The 25,718-nt window shown below is 41.5% G+C and overlaps 1 long non-coding RNA gene across 1 annotated transcript in view; it reads left to right on the forward strand.

Moving 5' to 3' along the window:
- LOC106015449 (uncharacterized) overlaps nucleotides 1-11,605 on the forward strand; it is a 175,726-nt gene extending 164,121 nt beyond the window's left edge. Inside the window, exons 8-10 of the long non-coding RNA XR_001187494.5 lie at nucleotides 1,309-1,482; nucleotides 9,007-9,121; nucleotides 10,892-11,605. This is a non-coding gene — a long non-coding RNA (uncharacterized lncRNA). The remainder of the gene's footprint in view (nucleotides 1-1,308; nucleotides 1,483-9,006; nucleotides 9,122-10,891) is intronic.
- Nucleotides 11,606-25,718: the final 14,113 nt, after the last annotated feature.

The raw sequence follows: 25,718 nt of genomic DNA on the forward strand, positions 1-25,718 counted from the left end.
GAAATAAGGATGGGTGAGCAGAATCAGATGCAAATATAAATGGCCTCAGAACCAGTCCATGAGTTCCCACCATCTGAGGAGTATTTGCATGACCCTAAAGGAGCTATTGGGGGTTGCATCTTTACTATAAAGTACAAGAGATGATAATTAAGGCTTACATAGCAAGGTTATGTCTCTTTCTAATAATTTATGCATGTCTGAAGTCTCGTGAGAATAATTCCCAGCTCACAGTTACCACCAAACTGGTTCAGAAAAGCATTCAAGCTTTTGTGTCCTCATCAAAATAGAAACCTTTTCAGCAAAGGCACATCAGACACCACCAGTTAAAAAAAAAAAAAAAAAAAGAGGAATTTCACCCAGAGTAGCAATACAAAGTCACCTTTGTCTCTGTTTTATCTGCGTGCTTTTGGGGGCGATCCTCTGGGTGGCGGATGATGCAGTGCTCCCTCCTGCACCACCACAGGGGTGGGTTTTGGGAGCAAGAGGCCCCAGTACCAGCAGCATCAGGGAGACTTGGTGTGAGGCTGGGCACACCTATCCCTGCCTGGGATGGGAAGGAACAGGCAGACACCTTCAGCATCCTGTGCAGATTGCCCTCTGTGCTGTCCCTAAGTACAAGCTGAACTCATTGTCCTTTGTTTTGACTCAGAAACGCTTTGACTTTTACAATTTTCCCCTAGCTAGGAAGCTTCTGTTGGCTCAAATAGCAGCTTTTGAGTCCTAAGGAGCAAGGAGAAACACCCTGAAAAAAAAAAAAGCTGTTTTGTTTTCAAATGTTCATTAAAACTTCTCTCCTCTATATTTTATTCATATAGATCAGTCTTCGGCCAACATCTTCCATAAAGTGCTGAAATTTGCCCTTGAGGCATCAGATGGAGTAGTCAGATTGTCAAATAAGTCTCCTAATTGAAGTTAATGCTGGCACAATATTTATCTTTTGAAAATAAACATTGCCAGCAAAGTTGCAGGTCCACCACTTGTGTGTGCACTCTGGCAGTGCTGGAGGGCCCCGGAGCTGCACGCAGAAGGGTGGTTTCGATGGGAGGAAGAGCGTGGAAACGAGTGTGCTAGCAGATTGTTTCAGTGAAATACCAAATGGGCTAGAGTTTATCAAAACAAAGCAAACAAGAGCTTCTTATTGCTTTAAAGTCATGTGTTAGCAGGTGCAAGGAATAAATAAATACTCTCTTTCAGCAATGTGTTTGCATTTTTATATCTTAAAGGGTCAGAAGCAGGCACAAGAAATCAATAGTTTTCCTTGTACTGTGTGAAATTAATCAGTAACTTTGGCTATGCTCTGTGTTTAAGAAAACAAACTGAACGAACAGCACATGGCCTTTAAAGATGTCCTCGTCTGGTGTTCCTGGTGGATTTGAGATGATAAAGGACTGAATATTTTCCAGCACGGCACCTACAAGAAAACCTGAGCGAGAGCACCAGACAAAGCCGTTTGACACAGCCCACCCCAGGATGACTCAGGAAGTAAGTGTTATTGCAGTCATAAGAAACCCGATAGCACGTCGTGCCTATCAACCATCTGTGAGGAAAAAGGTCAGAGACCTGGGTTTTGCCACTCACCTGGAGCACTATCTTGCCGCCCATCCGGCAGCTGTCTGCAGCAAAGTGCCCGAAATCACGGCTGTCCTGAAGCCTGTGCTGGGTTCCCATGGGGCATGTGCTTTGGGATGCACCGGTGCTTCTGTGGGCAGCCCAAGTGACCAGACAGGGCCACTGTGGGTACCAGTGGCAGGATGTGGCACGTAGTGATCTTCAGTCCCTGGATTTCCTCTTTTCCTGTTTGAATGCTTTGCAATTAAAACACTGCGTTGTGTTTGCTGTTTGCTGTTATCCTGAACAAGAGTCCTCCAGGAATGGTTACTCATAAATGCGGAAAACCTGCTCTGTAATGGCCTGTTAGGTACAGCACACAACCCTGTTACTGCTCCCCAGCTATATGGTTTTATGTAGCAAACCCAGAAGTGCTACAGGCATGTGCAGCATTTGTCGTTCAGCTCCATATGACCAGCAGATCTCCTCAGTTCGTAGTAAGCGATAATTCAGATACCTGGGCTGAAAATTCTCCCTCAGTGAACAGCGAGAGGGTTATTAGATAAATTGATGTCATTAGCAGCAGGTGATCTGACAGCCAACTCCTGTCCTGGGGAGGGTGCTCCCTGGGCACTCCGCCTGCACCTCCTTGGGCTCTCTGCTAGGAAATTCCATTTCTGACCGCAGCCACCTGAGCAAATCCAGATGGCCTAAGAGTGCAAGCAGAGAGACTCATTTAACATAACCGAGTATGATGACTGCAGTCCTGTAGCATACAGTCCCCAGGTGGTGTGGGGGTTCTTGTTGCGTCTCCTCTTGCCCCCATGCTGCATACCATGATGGTTTCAATCCATCCCAATGCAGAGCTGCCCAAAAGCTGCTGTTGATGGTCCTGGTGCCAACAGGGCTCCAGACACACCTGGGACTGGAGAAGGGGAGAGCAGGAAGATGTTGTGAAGCTGTCTTGTGTCTCTCAGTGTCTCCAGCCGAAGAGCATTGGGGAGCTCATTGCACTTGCTTGCACCATAGCACCATATTGCTCACAGTGAGAAACAGGGGCTCTGAACCACATGAACCAAGCCTGGGAGTTTCAACTGAAAGCACTAATATCCCAGTGGGTCTCCCACTGATAAAAAAAAAATCTGCTGACTTTGAGATGAGCACAATGAGGCTTTTCTATCAATGTAATACAGAACATGAATTGCTTGATGGGAAGTGAAAACTCACTGATAGCATGGGACCAATAAAGAGCTGATCCTACTTCCATTAACTTTATTGGGAGCAGACCCAAAATATTTAAGTGGAGATTGGCATATCACATCTATCTAATCTAAAGTATCTCAGGATTTATGTTGTGGTATCAGGCCTGAGACAGACAGATGAAATATTACTCCAGCTACATTTAATTTATAATCTTCATCTCACTATCCTTGCACCTACCTACTTATATAGCCTCCATTACCAAAGTAGCTGAGTGACTGCCAAGTATTTAGACATATAAATAAAATAGCAGAGATGATTTTGTTCTCTGTCTCCCTTCTTCTTCTGTTGTTTATAAGATGTTCCCTAAGGTTTGTGTTTGTACTGTTTATGGTTTTGAGCATACTGAATGGGAAGGGAAATCTGCGGGGGGGGGGGGGAGGGGGTTATAAACTTTTTGGGAAAAACAAGTATGGAGCAAAAGAAGTGCATGTTTTGTTCTGAATATATTGGAATCAATGGTTATCTGGAAGGACAAAAGCAAATGACGAAATCTAGATCCAAGAGCTGTGAGAATTTCTTTGTGTAAGCTCACAAACTTCCCCCGTGTTGGTCCACAGTCCTGACTGTTCCCGTCAAATGTCATGGGAGGTCATGTTGGTGGAAGGAGACGTGATATCTCAGGAAGCAAAGTCCAATACCCTGAAGGGCTTTGACTATCAAGACAGAAATGCTGGGCAAAACAAAGGAATTTGTGCAACTGGGTGAATGGGATGCTGTGTTTGGAAGTTTTCAGAGCTTTCACAGGGCACGTGGCTTCATTCCTAAGTGTGATAAACAGCCACGGTGAAACCTCAAAGTCAAACAATGCACGAGTGCCCGGTCTATGTCTTGTCTACAATCTTCAGTGAGGTGCTCTTAGAGAACACGGTGGTGGCTGTGACTGGAACAAGACACACGGGACCAAAGCTTCTGGGGCAGCACCATTCACTCTCTGGCCTGTGCATTGAGCCTGGTTCTTGCCATGACTGGTGCTCATCGTGTGGGAAACAGGAGCTGCATCTTGGGAGGGTTCAAGATGGAGCAACAGTTGTTCTGACACTGGTCTGATAGGAGGAACATCAGACATTTCCAGATGTGTTCTTCAAAGCTGGACAGGCCTCTGTTTTCTCTTTTCTATTTCTGACTGCTGCTGAGCTCATGAATCTCCACCAATGAATAAACAGATAGCCCTGGACCCTTTTCATAATTGTTTCTGGATATATCCTTCCTCAATCTTATTCTGCACAAAACTTCTTGAATAGCTCATTTAAGGAGAAAACACTTGAAAAGTATATTAGCAAACTCTTTCAGTGGGGTAAAACCATCAACATGGAAAATTCAAGTTTTCAAGAGAGCCATTAAGTGTGATTAAACCTTTAAAAAGGGAGAACAATGAATGCAGCCTTGTATTTAGCAATTTCATATCTTTAATTGTACAAAGATTTTCTTTAAAAGCACAAGCCTGAAAGGAAGCTGAATGTTACAGTATTTACTGAAGGAAAGCAATGAGAGAAGGCCTGTTCACTAGCTAATGGAGTGAAGCCCAGAAATAATGACAAAAAAGCGGTAACGACCGCTCTCCAACACAACATATATAAAAGAGGGAGCCATAAAAAGGCAACAATTCTTGACTTAGCTTTGAGTTTCACAATGACTGTGATTACAGATAGCAAGTGGAAGAGCATATAAGCCATGATGAAATCTCATTGGCTTTGCAATTGAGATTCAAGAGAGGAAAGAAAAAAAGCAGGGGCATTGAATTTCTGCAGAACAAATTTTGGATGGGGTATGAGAAATGGAAAGAAAGGAAGAAAGAGCAAGGTCATCAAAAAGTTCAGCAGAAAATGAATATATTCTCATCCATTCCATCTAATAATAAACACAGTAGGAGCCAGATCGTAGGCTGAACTGAACTGGTAATGCCAGTGATAGAGTTAGTTGGCTATTCCTGCAGATGTGAAGATCAAACAGGCATATGCATCCTGGCATACTTTAGCCTGTGCCATCTTGTCACATCTTTCACATGCACAGAAAACTTTGGCTGATGGGTACTAGACTAATAAAAAAAAAAAAAAAAGTGGAAACCAGACTCATTAAGTCATATGATAATTATATTTGATACATTTCATGCTAGCTTAATTGTTAATGCTATGTTAAAGAGAAAATATTTTGACACAGTTTAATGACATTAATTACCAGCTTTATTTTTCTTGATCAATATTTTTAAAAGGCAGTGTTAACATCTGATCTTCAGTCACATATGTATGTATAACTTCATACATGTAATACTAAGATTATATGTGTGTACTCAATATGCACTACATATTCATGTATCATGACAGAGCTGTTGAAGCCTTATACTCTTTAAATTTTAATAGGCATCTTTATTTAGTGTTTTTTTTCCTAACACTTTCCACTTAGATTTCTATAAATACCTTGAAAATGCAACTTTTATTCAAACTTTTGTTTAGAAAACAACAAAAGCAAAGTTTCTTATACTTGTTCTAGATACATTTTTAGGAAAAAGAGAGAGAGAGAGAGAGAGAGAGAGAGCGCCTTAAAGGTGCAGAGTCTGGAAGGCACATAAAAAGAATCCTGAAAGGCAAATTGGAGAGTGCTAGCAGAAGGAGAGCACCAGTCTGGTGTTGGTAATCCCAGGCAGGGAGAATGTAATACAGTGCACTACAAACCAAAAAACTCACAGAGAGAAAGATGACTGAGGTTTAATGCTGTCATATAGAAAGATTGAGCAGAATTATATTAGCTCTCTGAGGAGTTTGCCTAAACAATTTTATTACACTTACACAGAGTAATTCTGGCTGTGAGCTCGTTATTTAACATCACGGCAACTTGCATGAGCAATGAGATAAAAACTAGTCGGAGAGGAATGGAGGAGTAGTGTATAGGTGGCAGCATGCCGGCAAGCAGAAGGACGATGAAGATGGATACCATTTCAAAGACTGAAAAGCTAGTGGGACTGTGGGACAAGCATATGAGAAACTTAAGTGGTAGTCTGGTGCCTACCACGGAACCAGCGGCTTGCTGATAACAGCCATATGGGATATGTTTGATAGAGGTGATCAGTATAAAGAATCAGACAAAAATGCCATTTCAAAGCAGCCAAAGCTATCGGCAAATGCAGTTCTCAGTGAATAGTTTTAGCTGGAAAAAGAAAACATGCTGGAAAAAGACAGATAGGAACCCTTCTTCAGGTCCATTACTGAATAGGGTGAGGGTCTATGAACCTGATGGCTTGCTGTTAGATCAGTTGGCCTAACACGTTACTTCTCTCTCTGCAAAATCTTGCCTCATACATAGCCTTAGAGCATCAGGACTGAGATAATAGTATTCATTCTCTTTGCACTAGCAAAGAGATGGAACATGTACTCTTTAGACCAGCCTGGGTTATCCTGGGATTTCCCATCCTTCACTCGCCCATTATATATTTATTTATTCAATACAAAATAAACATGCTTGAACACAGAGGTGACAAAACTACCTTGTAAGAGAGCTCTAGACTGATACAGTGGTGGCCACAGTCCCTTCTGTGTGTTTGTGGTGATATTCTCAGTTAGATAGGCAACCACAATTCAGTTGTTGGCTCCTGTCTTCCTAGTGAATATAAATCTATGCTTTAGAATTTCCTTTGTTTTTTGCTGTGTAGCAATTAAACAGAGATGGTCCCAGAAAGATTGCTTTGTTTTTTAAGCATGGTAAATGGACAATAATGCTGAAACCAGGCAGTCCTGATATCAAATTAGAGGAGGTGTCTGAAGTTGGAGACTCCTTCCTTTGAAAATTAGCTCTGCCACCAAGTCATGATGAATAAATGGGCTTAGCTTTCGGAAGAGTCCTGCAGGAGAGGATCCCTTTAGGTTTGGCTATTAATTTCGGACTGCTTATGTTTCTAATTACAAAGATGATTCAAGCTGTGATTGTGGATCCCTGGTAGCTCTGAAAATGACATCCATAGTTGAGCCACAATTATCATTAGAGTCACTGAAAATAGTTGCAAAACAATGTACTGATATTTCCTGTAGTCACACCATCTCTGGAAAATGTTGATTGACCGTAAAACTTTTGCCTGACAAATGAAGAAGACAATGCCTGTAATTTAGGTTTTTGTTGTCTGACATCAATTAAGTTGCACGAAAATTGCTAGACCAAAGAGAGTATTTGTGTGGGAAAGGTGAATGCAAATGCTCACCATGGACTACATACATTAAGATTTTGCTAATGAAGAAAAAGTGAAAACACGGAGTTCTCCTATCTGAAACAAAAACAAATTAAACTTGATTTGTCTGTGCCATAGCCCTTAACAATGGTAATAATAGGCACTTATGCAAGATGATACTTTGCGATTATAGTAAAAAATGACATTCTTCTATAAAATGAAATTATGAATTGATTTGTGAATGCTACATCCCTGACACTCCCAGGACTGTGCCATCTTTTCCAATGAAACACTTAGGCAATTACTCTTCATGGTTAAGGCAGAAACGTCTAGATGTACAATGGTTTCTGCATTAGCAAAGTTGATGTGATACAGTCTGCTGTGTGCATCTACTAACCTGCGGTGACCAGAAGCCATTATTTCCATCGGACACAATGGCAGCCAGAAACATTACTCTCACAATACCGAAGAATGCAAATGCATTATCTCATGACCTCCAAGGATGTGGTATGTGGCACTGTTGTTCAAAAAGTTTTGAAACTGGTTTGCAATGTACTTATGTCTACTTGCTCATAGAAAATTTCTCCTGACACTTGTTTTGCTTTGACCCCCAAGGAGAATGAATGGCTCACATATGTGATCTTTAAAAACGTTCACACGAAGAACAGGAGGGCTAGGAGTGAACAGGTTGAGAAGGCAGAGTGGCGTAAGTGAGTTATTGTGGGTGGGGAATGAAACAAAAGCCTTGTCCCAGTGCGAAGGGGGTGGTGGTGGAAGCAAGCAAGGTAGGAAAACTGTCAGAGAGATTTTTTTAATTCCCAAAGAAACAATAATGGCTAAACAAAGGTGGTTTAACAAGTGTATTAGCAGGCCTTGAACAACCGTTCAGCAGTGGAGGTCAGCCAAGTCTTATCCTTGTGCAAACTGGGTCCCTCCAGCACCCTCAAGAAAAGTGCACTTGCTTGAACTAAGACTGAATTTGGCCCAGCAAAACAAGGAAGAAAGAAGTGCTGCTGGAAGAGCGCGGCCAGAAGCACTCACTGGAAACCAGGGACTGCTGGGATGGAAAACACCCTGGAAAGGTTAGGCCACCAAGACGCGACAGATGATAACTGTGCCCTGATTTCTGATCTGTGCTACCACAGCTGTGAATGAGACATTTCAGTGACCATGACCCAAACTTAGATTCAGATGATGTTGTCTTCATTTTTATTTTTTTTTATTTTTTTTTCCTCTCAGTCTTACTGTGAAGAAATGGCAAAGCTACCACCTTACCTTATTTTATTTATTTATTTATTTTTAAGCTCACTGAAGTCCTTGGTTTCATAGCTTTATAATGCTTGATTTAGGATAAAGCATCCTCAGCTCATTTTCATCCTTGTTTCTCCCTCACACACATGCACAGGTGCACTTCTAGTTCTACTTCAGTGCAATTTCCTATTCTCAGGACTTTTTTCCAAACAATTTACGAGCCTCCAGACAGAATGCTGTACTGTGCCAGAGACATAGCACTTGATCTTCAACAGTGAAAAGACAGAAAAAAAGAAAACTGTGGTGGGGTCTCTGCCTCTCAGTGAACACATGCCTGTGCAATGCAAGAACTGTAACCAGAAATCACAAGGATTTCTGTGATCACAAGGATCACAATGTCCCCCGTGACTGGAGTAGAGAATGTCAGAGGTGGACAGGAAGAGGGAGCAGGAGCATCTCTGGTGGCTTTCCTTAGGGAGCTGTAGAGAACAGGCTGTTCTGTGTTTGATTTAGTTACATGGACCCTACATAGATGTCTCCAAGCAGCCTTCTCAGATTGTGCATGTACAAAGTCACTGGTGTCTCCCAAGAATCGTATGAATTCAAGTCCAGATCACACTCTGAGCTTCAGGCTATATAGATGACATGGGAACTGTGCACTCTCTTAGAGCCATGAAGGGGAAAAAGTTGCTGGATTATTCACCTAGTCGTTGCCTTGTAAATACATGTAACCAAAAATTAAGCTTTCTTGCTTATTTCTGATTTCTGTTCCTGATACATGTACCTCATAGATCCCTAATCCAAAGCCTGGAGAACGCTCTGGGATGCTCAGCACAGCCAAGGGGCAAGAAGTCCCTGTCTGCCTCCTGCTTTCCTTGATGCTGGAGAGGAGAGGAGCTGTGGTGGGTAGGCTGCTGTGGCTGTACCATCATGGGTGGGAAAGCAGAACCACCACCAGCATGTGGGCAGGGGTGCTCCTGGCACTTGGGGAGGCATGGCACAACAGTGGGCGGGGGGCTGGGGAGAAGCAAACATTGTCTATTGCCTTGATCCTTTGACAAAGTATAAGATGGGGGCCATTAAAGCTAACACATATTTTATGTGAGCAAATTCAACAGAAAGAGGGGGGAAAAAAAAGAAAAGGAAAAAAAAAAGAAAGGGGGTAGGGTGAACATGAGCTAAATTTGAGCAAATATTTTGTTTCTAAAAATCCCAGTGAAAGTCTACAAAACTGCATCGCTTCCTCAGCTCTGTGAGTCTTGTGTTCTTCAGCTGCCTGGTGAAGTGCCAGCTAATGGGGCCGTTAGAAATGCCTTCTCCTTTCTAGGAACACAAAAAGAAGCGTGTCTGTAATGATACGTCTATTTAAAAATACACCCACTCCTGCCAGTCCCTCAATTTGAATATTTCGAACTTGCAGATAAGGCGGGCAGCAGGACTGCAGGGAGCGGGCTGCAGGAATGCGAGCAGTGGCTCACCCTGCCCCAGGGCAGGCAGAGCACTACTGTACACCCACACCGCTGGGTACCTTGGGCATTACAGTACCCACAGTGGTTGTGAGTTTGCTTAGGAAGGCTTGACTAGAAAACTGGCCTTTCAAAAAGAAAAACAAGCTTCTGAAATGTGATTGACATCACAGAAGTGTTCTATTTCTTCTGACATTCCCCGTGATTTTAAACCAGTATTTCTGCACAGAGGAGGATGAAAATGTTGGGAGAAAGCATTGTGCAAAGCAGACAACAGTAGCAATAATGATCTGGCAGAAGGGGAACATTTTCCCCATCTTTAAATTACTTTCCTTCTCTGATCAAAGTACAAGAATTGTGATGGATCAAGACTATTGCCACTGTGATATCTGGGCAGGATGGCTCAGCATGCTGCTACTGTGCTGAGTTTGATAGTTTAGATGCTGAAAACCCCATAAAGAAGAGCCCTGCTTATGAGCAAATGACAGTAAAAATCTGTTTACACAAATCTGACGTTATTTAATGGTGCAAAGTTTAAACCTACCCTGACAGTTTTTTTAAGGGCAATGATGTGGTTTCTCCAGCATTCACGAGAACTTGTCCCCACTAGGGCCCTGCCCATACAGCCCAAGCACAGCCACCCACTGGTCATTTCTGTCACAAAGCCAAGTGACTCCCGTGCCTCATCAGCAATGCTGGCACGAAACAATGGGGAACACCACGGCTGAGAATGAAATAATTGCCTTGGTGTTTTAAAGAAGATTGTGAGAGAGAGGCAGGCAGGAATTTGACAGATGGCAGGACAGGAGAGCAGGAATGTGGGGCATCAGTGGAAATCAGGCAGGGCTTTTTTGCTGTTGTTAGATTTGGGGCTATACTTGACACTCACATGGAAGAACAATGCAGTTTGAGGATGGCAGTGAATGCAAGTGGCTCAAAAGCAAAAACAGCAAGCACTTGACCAAAAGCACTTTGTGGGTACAATTTGTTATCTCAGCCAGTGGAGATGGGTTTCACAAGAGTCCCCTCTTGTCCTGAAACATCTTATTCTCCTTGTTAAATGGCATTTAAAAGCACAAAATACTTTTATTAAAAATGCTTTTCAGGGCTAAATGACGTTAAGAGCACTTTCTATAGCTTGCTTTGCTATTTAGGGGAGCATGTTATTTCTTTTTAATTTGCTCACTCATTCCTGAATAACTTTTCATAGGACTCCAGACACTGCAGTGTGACAGCTAAACCAAGGAGCATCGGATGCGATGGAATTGCTCTACAAGCAACCTTGCCAAAGGCCCTTTCGCTGCACAAAGCTGGCTCTATCTTTGTATATTGAGGGAGCTAAATCAATGTTAAATGCTTGGCTCTTTTCACAGGACAATGACCAGGACCTAAGCTGCGTCCTTCCTTTTTGATTGACACTTGAAACGTTGAGTTGGAATCAGCCAGAGGCACTGCTACAAGCTTGAAGCCTCTGCTGGGGATAACAACTGGTGACATCTGCAGAAAGGCCGACAAAAGGCAGTTGAAAGCCGTGTTTGTTGCTTTCCCCTCTCAGATCTCCTCTCTTTCATGGAGCTCCTTACTTGCTTTAATATTATGATTCAGCACCTGGCTCTTTTGAACCTTGCTTTAAACTTCAAAAGGCGAGGTGGTATTAACAAACATGAAACGAAAAAGTGGCAGTAGTTTGATTTACTGTTGTCGTCTTATCAAGGGGGTTTTTTGTCACCAGCTGCCACTTTCTGTCATCTTTGGAACCATTATCATTTCTCTAAAATCTAAAAGACTCCACTTAATAACAGCTTTGAATACAGGCAGGATCAGTAACGTATACAGTTCTGGGATGACAGGGCCGTCAAATGAAAAGAAAGATGTTGCCAAAAAAAAAATCCTTAAAAAAACAATAAAACAAATAAAAGCTGTAGTACTTCTAAGTGACCTTGATTTCAGAATTAAACAAATCAAGCACAATCCCATTGTTCTTTTTGGATCCATTCTGCACTTTCCGTGCAATGTTTCTTTTTTGTTCTCAGCACTAAGGGAAAACAAAGCCAAGGCTTCCAGAAAACTGCTCAGCACACAACGAACACTTGGTATCACATGAGCACCATAAGCTCCTCACTTGTAAGACCGCCAGTGATAATTACTGGTCTCGTTTCACCACCACCCCAGCACAGCAGCTCTCATTCAGGCCGAATCTTGAAAGCTGCCTTGCTAGTCAAAAAGCTGTTTAACTCTCACTTCTGCTATACTTCTCCATACTTTTCTGCAGTCTTTCCCAACAGGGCTGTGCTCACCTTTGGCCACCAGGGCAGAACCACAGAACCGAAAATGCCTCTGTACCAGATCAGCCAGGTTTGCCCATTGCAGCTGCACACATCCAGTCGCAAGCAAATAAATAAATACAAAATATTCTGACCATAAGCCTACTCTGCTTTTGCACTTGTCACCTCACTGCCCTGTACTGCACCTCACTGCCCTCACTGCACCTCACTCCATTTTATAATGATATATACAATGAACTCATTTGGGAGAAGAGATTTCTCCCAGTGCCTTCTAAACACTGAAATTAATAATGATGGATGCCCCATTACAAGCAGTGACTTTTATCTAGCATTGATTAGAACCTGTGCTTTTGTGCATCTTGCTAATTATTTCCACCTATTCAAAAAAAATGAAAATCACTGTAAAACCCAACAGATCCCGTCTGCTGTCTCCACTGAAGTATCCTCCCTCCCATGAGCTGTGTGCAATGCCAGGGGATCCGGTGAGCAATCTCCTTGCTGTGGCCCATTGACCCTCTTCCAGACCCTTTCAATCCCAGGAATCTGGAGTAGCTTAGTGTCAACAATTCTCGCTGAAACAGGGATGGAAACAACAAAAAAGGAATCTTCATGAATGTGAAAATGCTGATGTCCCAACCAATGGAAAAACAGGGCTGCAAAGAATCCAAAGTTGATTATTTATTTATTTTTGATTGGGGTGTGACAAAACTCATACAAAAGTGAGATGGGTTGCTAAAAATACCTATTATCTTCTGACAGAAACACTCACAGTATAATCACTCTGAGGTTTTCTCACAGAGCATGTCCACATTTGAAATTTTAGTCATTTTAACAAGTGTTAATTACCACATGCTAACCGGCAGAAGTGTGTGTGGGGGAGATGTTTTATATTTATTTGTTCCAGACTTGGAACATATTAGAAAGTAGGCTCCATTCCAGGTTACTGTCGTATGAATGAATGTGTTACCCAACTACAAATGAAAGATATCACAAGAAGAAATAAGTAAAGACCTTTCCCCAGTATATGCTTTTGAAGAGGAGACCAAGAATATGTTTACCATATTGGGTCAAGTGAAAATCTGCACGAGTGCACAAGTGATTGTGGCACACAGGAACAGAAGCAAGTGCCTATGGAGGGTGGAGAAAAATAGTGAGGTACTTTTTATTTTATCCATGAGAAACAAAAAAAAAATAATCTGAAAGAAAGCATACACGTGAATGTGTCAGTGTAGTTGGCAATCCATCTCCATGCTTTAGGACAAATGATTGAGAAGATGTTATTATATATCTACATAGGCACATATGAGAAATGCATACTGTAATTCAACTGCTACATGTTTAGTACATTCATTCACATATATATGTTCAATATATTTATAATGAAAACAGTGTGTATATTTAAACTGAACGTGCAGGAGTTGAATTTTGGCTTTATAATTTCTTTAACAGATTTTGAAAATGAGAAAACTGAGATTAGTATTTTCTTAAAATCACTGACAACAGATTCTCAGATAAATAACTGAGGCAGGCCAAGTGAACTCAGTACTGTGAGGTCGGAGCATCTGAGGAACCAAAGATGTAATCCTCACATCTGATGTATACCTTTATAGCCTCAACAAATTCCCCCGTCTAAATTCCCAGAGAGAGAAAGATGTGCAGCATTAAAATAGACCCAGAAGGTCTCTAATGCTGGCAGAACAAGCCAAAATAAATAAATAAATAAATAAATAAATAAATAAATAAAAGGAACTAGAGAATTATACAGAATCTCTGATTCAAGATTAAAACTACCACTGTTGGAGGAATCTTGTGGAAGGAGTGCCTGCATGTGTGGAAAGTGATGTAAAAGTTAATGGGAATGGAAATACCACAAAAGCCTATAGGCTAATAGGTCTATTTCTAGGTGGTTTTCTAGTTTTGTTTGTTTGTTTGTTTGTTTGTTTGTTTGTTTGTTTTAGAAGCACACAGAAGAAGAAGCATTGCAATTTTGTCCTCAGAGATCCCTGGGTAGTTCATGCAGACTGGGAGATGCAGAAGACCAGGAACAGTTTTAGCATCTAATCAAGGATTTGGCCAAATCCAGCAACTCTTATACAAATTCCCATGGGATTAGACATCATGCAACTGCTCCCAAACAAATAAAAGGAGGAAGAAGGTATGAATCTGTATGAATCGGCTTTCTACGTTGTCTGCTCCATACTTATTTTTAGGAAAAGCACTGAGTGTGGCTGTTTCTTCACAAGGAATGAGGCTGTGGATCTGGTTCAAACATGGCATTTCAGAAAGAAATGACTCAACAGAACAGCAAAACCCACCAGGTTTGACGGACAAGGAGAAGTGAAGCACAGATGTACTGAATGGCTGTTGTCTGGAATCAGGCTGAGGAGCAGTGGGGATCACACATGTGATCTCAATTGGTGAGGTGCCCTAAGGTGTCCTGGGGAAAGGAACAACAAGAATCCTGACCTCCAGACTGGTTGCAGGTATACTGGGGAATGAGATTAATTACCGAGTTCAAATATATATATGGAAAGAACTGTAAATTCTTTAAAGGGCAGTCATGTCTACATGTCTGTCAGAGTTTCTAAAGCAGACAACAAACACAAGGATTAGGATAATTTGGTCATTATTATGTAGTGGGTTTTTGAAATCCTGTTTATAACATTCCTCACCATAAACTCTTAAAAAAAAAATTCCTATTGTGGTTTAATAAGTGACTAACAATTATGAAATAAAGGTTAGGAATAAGTAGTCACCATAATTTTAATGAACGAGTTGAGGTTACTGATGTGGTTTTAAGATAACTCTGCTGTTCTGTACAAGCATTAATCATCTGGAAAAGGTGTGAACTCCAAAACAGCAGTGCCTTCTGACATATAATTGTACTCAAGAGCTGCAGCAAAAGCTGACACTGAAAACAGCTGAAGAAACTCACAAACGATGGGATGACAAAATGGCAGGTGAGATTCAGTGTTGATATTTGTAAAGCAAAGGATATAGGAAAAAAGAAGTCTAAATATACTCTTGCCATTCATGAAGGAGATCTTGGAGTCATTATAGATACTGTAGAGTCATTCTCTGAAAAACATCAATTCAGTACTCACTGACAGAAAGAAAAAAGAATGTAAGGAATCATTGAGAAAAGAAGTGAGAGGAACATGGGCAACACAATAGGCCAGTGAATAAAGCTCTCCACATCTCTGCTGAGTGCAGCTCTGTTCACTCCTCCTCCTCCAACATAAAAAATATTCAACAGCACAAGTGAAAAAGAGTGAGAAAGGGTGACTGGAGAAGAATGAAAATAATGAAGACTCTTTGTCTTGAAAAATGGGTAAATTTAGAAAAGCCTAAGTACAAAGAAGATGACCAGGGGATGACCATGATTATTTATTATTTCTCAGAACTTGAGAACTGAGGTAACCTGATGAAATGAGCAGGCAGCAGAATCAAAAAGAATTATTTTTACATGCATTGCCCTATTAAATTTCATAACTTACTCCCAAGTGATGTTGTAGAAACCCCAAGGTACAAATACCTTCAAAAAATAACTACACAGAAAGATCCCTCAAGTGAAGACAACTTTTTAAACAGTTATCTTTGGACTGTCAATGTTTCTTCTGTAAACTTATCTTTAAAAATCATGTGTGTTAATATGCTAAACTGAATTGCTTTTACAATCTGTAAATCTTTCCTGTGTCTATATTTCATGCAGCAATTGTCCTTCCCCTTTGTCAAAACTTGCTTACAAAATTTCAGCTTTCATCTGTATGTATGCGAGTTAACTTAAGCCACCCTTTGGGCTCCTGGTCAAGGTTAGTGCCTGCCAACTTAAAGGTATCATTTGTTTTTATTCGTATCCGCAACGTGCAGCTAATCTCACACCACAGTGAACTCCACAGTGTGCTGAAATCGTGTGGTTCATCAGGAAAACTCCCTCATGCACGTGCTTATTCCTCCAGCTAAAAATATCCCAAAGCAAAACCTCTGTAGTGGCACCCTCCTCTGGCTCAGCCGCACCCACGGCCAAACACACTTATCTGGCAATCACAGCAGCTCCGACGGAGCCGAAAACCACAGGAAACTCCGTAGCAAAACAAATAGGATAGTGACGGACGTGCGCAAAGCTCTGGAGATCCCGATTCCTGTCACCCGACTGCAGACGAGAACTGACTACTCCAAAACAGAGGCCAGGCCGCATTCCTGTCCCTTGGCCAGATGGGATCAGTGTGTGGTGCCCTGTTCTTCACTAAATCACAGCAGTGAGAGCCCCTCCTAGGAGGCCAGCCTCCGAACTAAAAAATTCCACTTAAAACACAAACACTCCATGGAGGTAACCCCGAGGACACCACCACTTCCAGCACTCACATGGTTTCCGTAGGGATTGCCATGAAACAACAGAGCACTGGGTTTGGCTCTCCCTACTGTAATGTGGTAAAGTACACATTATTCAGGAATTTATACATACATGCCAAGGTTTGACAGGTCCCAGTGTTCACTTATTATGTGTCACTGTAAGGCAGAGGTACGAAGCTCAAAGTCTCCTAGCAAATTGAACAAGTGCTTGGATCTATGTCTGACTGAAGGCCAGAAGGTATGTGTGCAGGCTGTCCAGTGGCAAGGTGCATGAAGCAAGACTCTGCCTGACCTCATGTTACGCATCTTACTCTCCTCCACGTAGGTTGTTTCATGCATTTAAAAAAACTTGCATCCAAATGATGTTCTCTAAAGCCTTCCATGGTAGCCTCAGGTAGATGATGTGTCACCAGGAAATGGAGCTTCCCTCCAAGTCACTGAGACTCTTTTAACAGAGACAGTTCTTGTAAAGCACACTGGGATTTGTCTTTAGGATAGATCAGGAACAATATTATTTTTTTTTCACATTTTCAAAGGATTGCATTCACACACATGCAAGGACAAGTCCACCTGCAGTGCTGACACTGAAGGACTTGCTCTGAGCAGCACAGGAAGATGGTGATGGCTTGGACTCACACTCACCTACCTCCAGCCCCAAAGCTTGTAAGAAGCAGCTCTGGATTTCTGTCTGGTGCAGCAGACAGCTCCTGATGCAGTGGTGCACTTGTGGTGCCTGAAAGCAGAAGCAGGAAGAGATGTACAGGAAGGTGGTCAAATGAGCACTTGCTTCTCCTCTTGCGGCTTCCCCTGTGATCCCTGTGCTCAGCAGAAGGTGTAGGGTGTCATTTGCATTACCTTGGGCGACAACATGACCAGGCAGCTGCCTGGCTTTGGCTCTACTAAATTTGTTTTCCAGCAATACTCAAAACAAGTTGGGTTCATTATCAAGCTAAAAAGTGACTCTTTGGTCCATTTCAACTGCTTTTCCTTTGAACCCCAGCACAAGACATTAGGTAGAAAACAATCATCCACCTAAGTGTCATACCAGTTCCACGTTCAGTTGGGCGTTCTGTGAAAAATGGCACAAGTTTGGAGATACCAGAGCTGTCCTTTCCATCTGGGCCTCAACACACAACTGGGTAATTCACACCACCCAGGATGCTGGTGGGTGTGGGGGTTTAAAAGCCAAGGCAGATTAACAACAGCTAGGAGGCTGCCTTGTCTATTGACACTCAGGCATGTTGGCAGCTGATGCCAAAACCTGGAAATACCACACAGGTTACTGGTCACTAGGGTGGAAGCAGAGAAACTTAACATTGTAGGGAAGTTGCAAATTAAGCTACTTCTTGTTGTCGCCATCATTCTACAGCTGGGAAGAAGGCTTTTAGTCTCAAGGGCTGTCAGCTGAGAACTATTCACAAGCAATAAAATTTACTCCAAAGGAAAACAAACAGAAGACAGAAGGCATTTCAAGTGACTTAAGCAATGCAAGACACAAAAAAGTGAGAAGAATATGCAATAGTTTCTCACCACCCTTGTGCTTGCAAGATTCCAGTTCCATTTTAACATTTTTGTTGAAAGGAAATCATCATTCCAAGATAATGAACCTTATGGTCTAGTGAAAAAAAGAGCTAGCTTTGCGAACTCATGACATTTTATGACCAAAATCTTAACAACTTATGTGGTGACATATGATTCTTTTTAAATTCATCTCTTTTTTTTTTTTTTTTTTTTTTTTTTTTTTTTTAATTTAATATTCATGTCATTTCCTAATTCCAATCATCTCAAAATTTCAAAAGCCCCAAGCCATTACCAACAATACTAGCTGGCTTTAGTCAATTTTGACACTGCCAAAAGAAAATAAGCTACTATCTAGAATCTCTTTTCCCAGACCTTTTTAACCTTAAGGATTTTGCTGAGCCAAGGAAAGGGTTTTCACACCTGAGATACTAAATTTAGGCAGCCAGTTTCAAGGTCATGGGTGATCTGGAGAGTGGAAGGGGCACTTTCTATATCACCTCCTGTTAACCACAGCTGAGAAACCCCAAGCCACAGGACAACTAGGAGCACCTCTCTCTTCAGTAAAATATCTCAGATAAGTGGAAAAGATCAATTTAATAACCTAGACTGCCCTAAACTATTAAGTCAGATTAAAATGTCAGGCCCCTCCCACTCCAGAATTTAGGGCATTTCATATTCCTCGCTTGGCCTTTTGCAGAGACAGGGGCCATCTGCACATCCTGGGCCCTGTCCAGCTTCACACTCCCAGTGCCTCAGCGCAGCGATGTTCGGTTTTGGTGTTTTGGCCCCCATTTAATTTCAAAAGAAGTAAAATGAAATGATTTTTTTTTTCCATTTGGCCTAATATGCTCTCCATATTTCTAAATTACCATCTCTTTGCATGCGTTCTCTGTAGAGCTGCCAGTCAATGTCAAATGAGGTGTATAAATCAAAACTCTGGTTATGTTCTGATAGCATTATATAGACTGGCAGAAAAACACAGGTGAAATAGTGTCAAATCTACATGAGATTTTTTCTTCTCCCTTTTTAAATTGAGACATCTGTCTAATCTCAGTACTTACCAGTAAATGAATTTAGGCACCTCAGAAGCTTATCTGAGCTTGATGCTAAAGAAAAACATTTCTATGGGCACATTTGTACCTGTCAGCACTTACTGTAGAGTTCTCTCTATATATATTAACGTGAGTGACATCAGAATGATTAAAAGGATTGTTAACATTAACACTGCTTTAGCACCCATTTTACCCTATATTGAAAGGGAGACTTTCCTTGAACCCAAGCACAAGTGGGTATTGGATTATTTTTCAGAAACTTTGTGGAAACCAGGGAAGGACAAAGTGAAAGAGAGGTACATGCAGCAGTGCACATTGCATAGGATTACAGATGTATACATCTGTCTATATGCTCGACTGATAAGCCTTCTTTCAGCTGTTTTTCCAAGGCAGTCATTTAATGCTGAAAAAAAGTGCAGCTAAGACTTTCTTTCCTCCACACCTTACTGCATCCACACTTGAGCAAAATGCTTTACGTGCACACCAAGCCCACTCAAAGACATCTCAACCTTGACGTTTTGTTTTCCTTTGCAAAACTCTACTTCTTTAAACCACCACTTGCCTGGCATGCTCCCACACGAAGCACAGTTGTCAGAATAATAATTAACAGGCTCTCATTAATTTGGGATCAAACAATACCCCCTAATGAAGCAGGGACCAAGCAATGTGATCCCTTAAAGTGAGGCGTATGCTTTTCTTACACCTCGTGGCATCTAATCTGCTGTAGCCATTAGGCACCGAGCTGACCATAAAGGCCTGTATAACATTGAGTCAAGGACAGTTAATGGATGCCGGAGCACAAACAAGAGTGCTCCAAGCATGTCAGTCAAGACTAACCTGAGGCAAAAACATCAAAATGCAGGTTGGAGTTTTGACATTCCTGCAGGCTCTGTACGCCTCGCCAGCGAATTTTTAAAGTCAATATCCCCCTTCTGCTTGCGAACACTTTCTATCTGATGAGTAGCAGTAATGTGGATCTGATTGAACTGTGACTAAAGTATTACTTAAAAGGCAGCTTTGGATGTGTGTGCGCGTGTGTATTTTTTTTTAAATGTCTGTGATAACAATAAAGACAGTTTACACAGATTATCACAGGCTGTGTCTCTAGACTTCAAGGTTATATGATTAGGAAATTAGAAAAGAGATGAGATTAGAAAAACCACAGAACATTTTGAAAAAGAAAGCTTTTTACAAATTATCTGTGTACTGAATTTACACAGAATCTGAGAGATAAATCTTCTCATATTTGGAAATGGATAAATGCTGCAATGTAAATAGAAGGAGCCGGCTTGGGAGCCCTCGCCTGGCAAAAGTTCAAAAAACATATTAAGTATTCTAATTCGCTTAAAGCTTACTTATAAAAAAATGCATATTGTGATATCAAATGTAATGATTTCTGCATGGAAATGTAATGAGCAATAATAATTGCTCTGGATGAGCACAGCATACACTGTTAGAAAGTACAGTCCTTTTGCCTTCATGTCTCACATTAAACCTTTATTTTCTTTTTCCCCTTTGCATAGTGGAGTGAAATGATTAAGGTAAAATGGACATAAAATTTAAGCCAAGATTGTTCCTAGTATTGGGCAACACACGTGAGCATGCAGGGTGCCATAAAATTGGGGTGGTGGCAGCAATAAACGTGTTTCCTATTACTGGAAAAGAAGGTGTGTTTTCAAGGGGAAATTATATTAGCTGAAGTGGTACATTAGTATTTAGAAGTCCCAACCAAAATTTCCAAGCAAGCCATAAAACTTGATTAATTTAGGAAGCCAACATTTTCATGCGTTCTTTGGAGAGTTTCTGATACTGTGCTCGTGGTGCACATTTTGATGGGGGTCAATTTGCTATTAGAGCATGTCAGTGGGTGAGCCATTTGATGTGTTTTTCATTTGTCTTGTGACCTTTCACTTGGCACTGTCCTGTTGTTTCTTTGGTTGTAACTTTTTTAACCTTTTCATTTTCCTGGACTTGAGATCATGTGTATTCCAGAGACACAGCAGCACAAATATTTTGCATTAAGTGCACACACCTTGGGCATATTTTTTTCTCTGCCTCTTGGCTTTGTGTAGCATTACTATGTCCTGTTAAGCAGCCATGTTTCAGCCCAGAGATGGTTGTATTAATCAGTGAAGAAATTGTTACCTCAGAACTATGTGGCTTGTTAAGAGCTCAGGTTTCTCTGGGCTCTTTAGGAATGCACGTTGCTGTACACATGAATGTGTAATAATATATTTTTTTTTTCAACAACAACAAAGTTGGAAAGTCTTTAGTTAAGCTTCTATGTACTGCCATCTCTTCTTTATGTGAAGAACATTTGTTTGTCACTGACTGTTTTTGCTTTTTAATATTTTACTTAAGACTCACAACACCCAACTTTAATCTGATCCCTGTGCCAGAGCAAAATGTGTTTTTGTTTTTTTTTTGTTTGATTTTTTTTTTAAATGTCTGTGATAACAATGAAGATATTTTACACAGATTACCACAGCCTGTGTCTGAACGTCCAGTAGGTTTACATTTACCCCAGTGTTCAAAGATCTCTGTTTTCCATGACCAAAGACCTGTGTAGTGCAATGAAAGAAACAGAAATGAAATTATCTAATCCCAACAGCAATTTTCTATAACATCATGTTTTTCTCTCTTGCATGAGACTTAGCATAGTCTAATGATCTCATGCTAATGTCATGGCAACTCTGTGGAGCAGAGACCATATTAAGATGTCATTCTGATGGCAAAATGATGGCAATTCAAGTCTGCGGAGACTTTATGACAAACGATGGCAAAACAAACTCAATACAAGTCTATACAGAGCACATTATCATGTCAAGAGAATAGCATAATCTAATAGATCTTTCCTATCTCTAACTTCTGTGAAAGCAATGTTGATACCTGCCTATGAGAGCAGAAGTACAATATTACGGCAGCTGTGAAATGGATTCAGTATCTGTTCTTACCTCCTCTCTGAAGTATTGTTTATGAACTGCAATACTGCCTGAGCATATTAAAATGCACTAGGCCTTTTTATCTTAGATTTGTTTACAATGGATATCTTTGTCTTTCATCACCTAATTAAAAGAGAAAAGAAAACACCAGAAAAATTCAATGGCTGCAAAGTGAGCAGCAGCTGGGAAGTACAATTGTATCCTTGAGCCTATTGTGCCAATGCTTTGGAGTAACACTGGTCTTCAAGATGCCACAAGCAACCCCCAAGCCCCAGGGTGTGTAGGAGGCTGGGGCACCCCCTTGGCTCTGACCATGGTGCTAGAGATAGGCAGCACCCTACCATGCTCCTGTCTGATACCTGGGTGGTGCAGGGGGACTGGGATGGCAGCAGCACTCCTTGCATGAATGGGGTTGTAGGATGTCATGGAGGGATGCAGTGGGGTCCCCACTATGCAACTCTGTCATGGCCAGGGGAGGTTCTGGCTTGAACCTCTTTGCTATTTGATCCAGTTCGACACAAGACTTAGCCATATGGGTCACTGTGATCTGATTAAATTAAGGATGGTAGAGAAGCCTTAAAGCTGAATTTCCTATTTTAATTTGACTTTTTTTTATTTTCTTTTTTTTTTTTTTTTTATGCTTAGTTAATAGTCATAATCATGTAAAGTGTGCTAGTCCATTACTACTATGTTAATGGCCAGCTAATACTCAGAAGCCCTTGGCATTGCCTTGGGGCTTGAATTCCCAGATGGTCATTAACTACCTAATAAAAGACCACCACATCATACATAATTACTTAACATCTTGTACTTGAAAACATATTAAACAAAGTGAGCTTTTAAATATTTAGAACTAAATTACATTAAATAAATGTTATTCTTGGTAAATAAATTCAGAGTTGGGGATGTACTATATGGAATTAAAATCTTGCTCCTGCTCCCTCATGACTCAGTTGGTTCAGCACGCAAAACGAAAGCTCTCAGCCCATTTGCAAAGGGGGATTTGGCATATCAGTGCTTCATTTCTAGTTAATGCTGCTCTTTAATACTGAGGGATATGTGGTTGGAAGGAGTTGCTTTTGCTTTTCTTTTCCTATTGGGTATGTTAATTAAGATTATAAGGAAAATCTCTTTGCATGTGTTGGTATCTGTTCAGCTTAGGTATGGAAATGATGAAGTTTGTGCTGTGTTTCTGAGAATGCTCCTTGATTCAGGCAGCAAAAGTGATTTACAGATACCATCAGATACCATCCCTCACACCTTCTCTTTGTGCTTGCTATCAGTTGTGCCCAGCAATAGGACAAGAGGCAAGGGCCCAAACAGAAGCACAGGAGGTTCTGGCTCAATATGAGGGGGCAATTCTTTGCAGTGAGGGTGACAGAGCACTGGGACAGGTTGCCCAGAGAGGCTGTGGGGTCTCCCTCTCTGGAGATATTCAAAACCTGCCTGGATGCCATCCTATGCGATGTGCTCTAGGTGATCCTGCTTGGCAGGGGTTTGGACTGGGTGATCTTCAGAGGTCCCTGCCAACCTCAGCCATTCAGCAATTCTGTGATTCAGTTTGGAAGCAAGCAGTGGTCCTGGTGTTTGGAAGAGGACAGGCATTAGACTGAAGCATGGGTGGTTTACTGAGTGCTGCTCAGCATGGTGGTGATTTGGGATCTCAGAGCATGGGATGGTCCCTTCTCTCTTGCATGCTCTAGATGTCTCAGCCCACTAAAGAGGGCAGTCCTCAGTCCTGATTTAACTCCTGGGTATAGGCATAGCTTGTGTCTGGGTCTCTGTGGCTGCAGAGAACATCAGTGCTAAAAAGCCTGGTCAGTTCAGTCTTTGGGTCCCTGTAACTCCTTGGCTGACACAACCTATAGAGATAGTGGTTAGTGCTTTCCAGCCTGCCTTCTACCTGCTTAGCTGGATTTAGAGCAGTGACCTCATGGTGAAAACCTCTGTATTGCCCTGCCCCTCCCTGAACCACAGGGTTCCCCTCTGAGCATACTCGTTTGTTAACTTTCTTTTGAAGTTAATGGCAGGATGTGGCTCCGTGTCTGTATTTTTACAGGCTCTGAAATTACTCATTGAATATTTTGAGGGGTCAGAAGGAAATACAGGTAGATTTTCTACTACAAAAGTCTGATAGTTTCCAGTTTGTGTTCCAGAAGGTGTTTGACATTTTATATGGATCTTCTTTAGGTCTTTGGTCCATTTTGGGGGAGAAACATTTTGGGAAGACTTCTGTATGTATGTTATCAAAATAATAATAATCAAAAGGATACAATCAATTATCCTCTGTTTTTTGATATTAGCCAAGAAAAATTCAGCAGGAACTGAAAATCAGACTTCTGCAGTGCCTGGAGGAGACAGGCACCCTACAGCTCTTTGCTGTGACTGCCTGGGGAAAGTGCCAGTCCCTCCTTCGTGCCTGTCCCCATACAGTATGCCATAGAGCCTGCACAGACAGCACATCTGAGATCATAGAATCATAGAATCATTGAGGTTGGAAAAGACCTGAATGTCCTGCATCAGTGTATACTACTGCATAACCAAGACCTCAGACATCCAGCTATTTCCTGCTAAATATGCCTAGAAAAACATATTTAATCCCCAGATATTCTCTGATTTTCCAAAGTGCAAGCCACTCAGCTAGTCCCAGTAAATCTGGGAGAGCTGCTGGGCTGTCTGCTATTCCCAGACCTTCTTCCTTTCCTATGTTCCCAAATGAGGATTTAGGTTCCCAACTTCAGCCACTGATGAACAGACCTCTGGGAACACTGAGACCTCAGTGAAAGTTAAGCATCGAACCTGCTAGGATGTCTGTTGAGAAGCACATTCAGTTCTCCCATATAGGCAACAGCACTGAAAAAACTCTGGAAATCTTCTAATCCAGTTGAAAAATCTTAGGCCTGAGGTTTTCCATAGGGAGAAAGAATAACTTTATCACTCACAAGTGATGACTCCAGAAGAAATATAAATCCTTTTAGGTTCTACATCCATATGGGAGACAGAGTGTACTTTTGCCATCTAGAAGGGCATCTCCACCAAGAAGTGTTCTTCTGTCCACCTGCTATTCCATACTCCTATTAAAAGAGGACTATCACAAACAGAAGCTAAAAAGAAAACAATTTTAATCATCAATATTCACTGCGTATGTTCTTTACGTTCCCCAAAGAGCTCACTGAGCCAAATCCTGATATCAGTTTCTCTGAAGTAAAATATTTGGGAGAGAGCACACAAGGCCTGTTACATATATTAACTTTCTTTGCTTTCCCTTTTTTTCTGTGGGTCCTTCTCATGGGAATGCATAAGCAAAAATTCTTCTAGGGGGAACAGGGAGGTGGCAAAGTGCGGACTACAAACAGGTCCTAAATCATTTCCATGTTATGGCAAGAATCCGCAGATGGATTATTGAAATCAAAGGGCACTTCAATATAAAATAGTGTAGTAGGTGTCTTTGTTAACTGGTTAAATACATTTCACATGTGAACTGGTTAACAGGAGGCAAAAAAGTGCAGCAATATACAGCCAAATACCCATACAGAAAAGGGGGTTTACTGGTATTTTTCAAAAGGTCTTGATGCTGACCCAGATTTACAGTTCAGGAAACTGAGGCACAGAGTGGCTAGGAGACTCATTGCAGCTCATCCCTGCACTCATTTATAACTTTCCCTGGCCCAAGAACACAACATTGTCTTATGCTTGATGATCTAACCTTCAGGCTGCTCTATCTCCCATCCAGTGTGCTCACTTGGACATTAACTTGTTAAGCAACAGATACTAGTCCAGCTAAAACCTTTATTAGTAAAAATATCACCAGATGAGCTGCTTCCCCTACAGTTTCGTTATAAAGCCACTTGCTGATGGAGAGCATCACCAACACAGCCAGTGGG

Source organism: Anas platyrhynchos, chromosome 3, assembly GCF_047663525.1.
Source record: "Anas platyrhynchos isolate ZD024472 breed Pekin duck chromosome 3, IASCAAS_PekinDuck_T2T, whole genome shotgun sequence".
NCBI classification, from domain to species: Eukaryota; Metazoa; Chordata; class Aves; order Anseriformes; family Anatidae; genus Anas; species Anas platyrhynchos.